Source organism: Oncorhynchus keta, chromosome 2 (genome assembly GCF_023373465.1).
Source record: "Oncorhynchus keta strain PuntledgeMale-10-30-2019 chromosome 2, Oket_V2, whole genome shotgun sequence".
Lineage (NCBI taxonomy): Eukaryota > Metazoa > Chordata > Actinopteri > Salmoniformes > Salmonidae > Oncorhynchus > Oncorhynchus keta.
The window spans coordinates 15,771,313-15,776,652 of NC_068422.1; positions in this window are offsets into that span (position 1 = coordinate 15,771,313).

Here is a 5,340-nt window from a genome sequence, read left to right on the forward strand (position 1 = left end):
AAATTACAAGCACATTCAGTCCTTATATTACTATAGCATAGGCTATGTTGCACCAAATGTAGTCCTATCTGTCACAAGAAAAAAAGTTGCCATGATGAGATGATACATGCGTTTGAACTGCACTCCATACCGAGATGGGCTGTCTTTCCCCACCCTGAGCTTGGATGATTGATCATGCAGATAGCAGAGAAAAGGCTGTAGAGAAGCCTGATTTAGACATTGCATGTAATTGAGCAGTTCCATTTCACGTCATGCTGCTCATATACTTTTTTTTACATATAATTTACAGTTATTTACTGTGGGAAAAGGGAGTGGGTTTGAGTAGTAAATCTTGGTAACCCCAGGGCTTTTTCTGGATTTAAAAGGAGCTTAGATAGTGGGTGTGGCAATCGGTGCGTCGGCCATCGGCATGGCTGAATTTAAGAGATTTTAGAGGCCCCCATCTTGGCGGTGTAGATAAATATTTCAATTTTACGCTAATTTCCTGCAATTCTACAAATTTCTCCATGTGGTTGAGATATATATTTTTTTTTCAGTTTTAATGCTCATCTCCTGCCATTCTACATATTTTGCCTTGAAGCTGAGAGAAAATGTTGCGGTTTTAAAGCTAATTTCCTACAATTCTACATATTCTGCCGTGGAGCTGAGAGAACATTTAGCAGTTTTAAAGCAAATTCCCTGCAATTCCATGCATTTTTCCTTGGCTTATGCTGTGTTCAAACATAATAACAAAATTAATACTGCAACATTCATTGTTTTGGGAATTTTCCATTCACCCTGACTGTCTAGCTTTTATTTTGGTGATTGATAGAAGGTTATATAATAAAAAAATATATAGGTCCATTATCTTTTCTACAAACTTTATTTATGTTTTAGTTGTTTAAGTTTACACAGAAAGCATTTTTCCATCCCGAAAATGTGAATAAGAATGTGTTTTTACTGTCTGGATTTAGGCGTCCCGAAAACATGCTTAGGCATCCCACCCAATAATTTTAATGGCAGAAAAATCCCTGAACCTGGTTCCCGCTATTCAACACTAACACACACACAAACTTTGGCAGCAGCATTGTGGGAGGCCTAGAACAGTCCCAGGGCTTGGCTTCTGACCTCAACTCCACTCGGCATTTAAAAGAGGAGAAATTAAATGAAAGGCTGGTGTTTGATGTGCAAGATGTTGGGACAGGATACGAGGGTGCAGGGAAAGCAAACACACAGACACGCAGTGACACACACACACATACACAGATCCTCACCACATAATGTGAATGCCTCATCAAGAGATGGCTTTTATTTTGGTTTTAGAAAGTAAAGAGTTTTATGTTTCAGAGAATAATTGTCTAAATAAATGAAGTTGGATATTTGACGAGGAGAATTTTAATACACTTCAAAAGAACAGTTTCCATATTAGAGATGGCATTTATTGAATTTTTTTACTTGAGGATTAAGCATTTTTCAAGAGTATAACTTTGCCTATTGTTATTTTTCAGGCATTATTTTGCATTATTCTTATATATTGTACCCCTTGCTGCAGGCCTGCTGCCTGTTTGAATAAGGCAAACCAGTTAAGATAAACATATATTTGTTTAAATATTCATTTTTAATAGTCACAGAATCAACATATGAAATGCATTTCAGAAGCATATAACTGTGAATTTGGATATTTATAATGAAAAATACGCCTATAGTACTGTAGGAGCTCACTTGTGAAGCATTATCCTCCAAGGCATTTTTTATGGTTCAGATAGCAGAATGCCACACACACACCTAACCTTTTTTTCCATCTTTCTGTTATTTTCCTCGTCAGAAAGAATGTCCCGTGGCAAGTCGCTGATCATATACAAACTGGCCGTGCATGTGTGACCCAACCCCTATAACCTGTCTTGAGACCAGTGGTCATTTTTCACCTCCTCTGTTCCTGTGTGTGTGTGTGTGTGTGTGTGTGTGTGTGTGTGTGTGTGTGTGTGTGTGTGTGTGTGTGTGTGTGTGTGTGTGTGTGTGTGTGTGTGTGTGTGTGTGTGTGTGTGTGTGTGTGTGTGTGTGTTTGTGACCCAGCCCCTATAACCTGTCTGGAGAACAGTGTTCATTTTTCACCTCCTCTGTTCCTGTGTGTGTGTTTGGTGTGTGTCTTCGCGTGTGTTTGTGCGTGCGAAATTAATGAAAGATTGGCGCTAATGATGGTTGCATGGTGCTATCCCAGATAGGTTCCCAACCTCATAACTAGCTATCAAGAAGCCATTTCAGGCTGTCAATCAAGTTAGATAGCTAGATAGTGTAACTATCTTAGCTGGCAAGGTTGGCCGACTTTAAAAAAGCAAGCAATAACTAAATGTACTGAATAAGACTCACATTCCAATCAATATTTTACCCATATTTTAGCAGAGATGCATATAAGCATATTTTGTTTCTTTAAAAAATATGTTTAGAAGTCAGGATATAGACAGCTCAAAAGGTATCCTTAGATATGCATGTAATTAAGCATAATGATTATAGCTCTAGATTGAAGGAAAAAGCTGTTTCAGGTGTTTGAAAAATGCCCCCCTCTAGACCAACCGCCAGCCATCCTCACGTACTTTGTGCCCTCTCAGATTTCTGGGGTGCATGACGCCCCTGGTTTCTGGTATTATTTCCTATGTCCGACAAGCACTTCTGGACATCAAATCAGCGGTTACTCACCAAAAATATGACTTTCCAGAACTGGATCCTTTGTTTGGATATTGAAAGCAGTTCCATTCGTCACAGGAGCCCTTCCAAAAGACACTCCGGAGAAGAGGAAGGAGAGACGGTTTTCTACTGAAACTAAGGAGAAAGGCAAGCCTCCCACCGCTACCTAGTGTATTACTTGCTAATGTATCTTGACCAGCTGCATCACCGCCTGGTACGGAAACTGCACAGCCCTCCACCGGATGTCTCTACAGAGGGTGGTGCAGACGGCCCAATACATCACTGGGGGCAAGCTCCCCGCCCTCTAGGACATCTACACCAGGCAGTGTCTGAGGAAGGCCAGAAAGATTGTCAAGGACTCCAGGTCCTTGACAGAGGATCGGGTCTCAGAGACAACTTTATCACCAGCCATCAGACTAATGAACAGCTAACCCTCGCTGTCTCCCTGCACAGACTTCCAGACTATTTGCACCTTAGTGACTATCGGCACATCCAACCCTTACACACAGACTTACAGATACACACACACACATGCACACACAAGCACCCATAAACACACACAGATAAGCACACACCAAGACACTACCCACTTTATATTGTAAATACAGTGTAATACAGCCCACTAATACTATGCAGATGACCTCTTCTATTACTTATACTTGTTATTTTGACTTAACTATTTTATTGTTAATATTGATTAATGTACTGAATTGTTGAGGGAGCTAGCATCTAAGCATTTCGCTGCATGTGCATGTGACTAATAAAATAAGATTTGTGTGTGTGTGTGTGTGTGTGTGTGTGTGTGTGTGTGTGTGTGTGTGTGTGTGTGTGTGTGTGTGTGTGTGTGTGTGTGTGTGTGTGTGTGTGTGTGTGTGTGTGTGTGTGTGTGTGTGTGTGTGTGTGTGTGTGTGTGTTCATTTTTCACCTCCTCTGTTCCCTGACCAGAATGTGACCTGACCTCTTTGATCAGTCAGTTTTTTTGTCATTTCCATCACTGTAATGGTCGTGATGGTGAGTGGTATCCCTGAGTGGTCAGCTACTGGACTGGTCACAGGGAGGTCATATTGGTCAGGCCCTGGTTCAAATACTATTTAAAATCTTTCACATTCCTTTGAGTGTTTGCTTTAGTCTGCTTGGAGTGCCTGCCAGGTTGGAGAGATTTGCCATGTTTTGAATATTACACTGAGTGTACAAAACATTAGCAACACCTGCTCTTTCCATGACAGACTGACCAGGTGAATTCAGGTGAAAGCGATAATCCCTTATTGATGTCACTTGTTAAATCCACTTCAATCAATGTAGATGAAGGGGAAGAGACAGGTTAAATAAGGATTTTTAAGCCTTGAGACAATGGATTGTGTATGGATTGTGTATGTGTGCCATTCAGAGGGTGAATGGGCAAGACAAAAGATAGAAGTGCCTTTGAACGGGGTATGGTAGTAGGCGCCAGGAGTTTTTCACGCTCAACAGTTTCCCATGTATATCAAGAATGGCCCACCACCCAAAGGACTTCCAGCCAATTTGACACAACTGTGGAAATCATTGGAGTCAACATGGGCCAGCATCCCAGTGGAATGTTTTTCATACCTTGTAGGCTTGAATTGATGCTGTTTTGAGGGCAAAAGGGTGTGCAACTCAATATTAGGAAGGTGTTCCTAATGTTTTCTTCACTCAGTGTATGTTGGTCAATTGCGCCAGGGTAGCAGAGACATAGTATTTGAACCTAGTCGCTGATACTGGTGATGAACTTAATCATCTAAAGAAATGCAAATGAGCCTGCTTCCTGTCTGAGCAACACAATACATTACAATGGGCTAGCATGGGGGTTATGGGGGGCAGCATACATCTGTATTCAAGCTTTTTGTCTTGTTGTAAAAGAAGAAATATTAGTGAAGTGAGTGATTCAATATCATGGGTGGGAGTCGGAGAGAAGGGTCGTATGAAGTGCCATGTATTGTTTGGTGGCCTCAGTGAGACCATCTGACCTCAATGAGATGGTGGGAGGGATTGAGTGATGTTCAGAGTGAGGAGCTGGGAGCAGGAAGGGTGAAGTAGGGAGTAGGGTCATGAAAGGTCACGGGAGGTCACCAGGGTCAGGGCTCATAGCAGGGTGATTCAGTTCTAGGTAACCTTTGTTTCGGACTATCTATCTTTGTGTCCCAGATTGTGGAGACAGAATAATTTTATTCTAGAATGAGATGTTTCTTCTCAGAACAAAAAACACATTAAGTGCACTCATGAGAATCACTCAAGGTTTTTGAGAATATTTTCTCTGTTAAATTCCATTCAACATCGTTTTTAGCATGTCGATTCACTTTATGTTCTTTCCGCCTGATTAAATCTCTATTAGGTAGCATATAGAATCTAGAGAGCAGTGTTGTTTCTCGCTTCGTGCTTCTAAGTGCTAGAAATACCTACTGGTGTTGGATCTTAATTTGATCACTCTTTTGTTGCTGAGAATTTTCCTGGACAGCAGGAAATGCAAACGTGTAGTGTATTTGAGTTTTAAAAAGGCTTTTAAAGTCTGTCATTTCCACTTTGAAATTTCAGACTTGATTTGCCCTAATGAAAAATGTATGAAACCCTACAAAAATATCCATTGATTATAATCAACATAATAATTCACAGTTTCTGTTGCTCCAGGACTATTTTCTTGCTGTAGAAAACTGTCTGAAATTA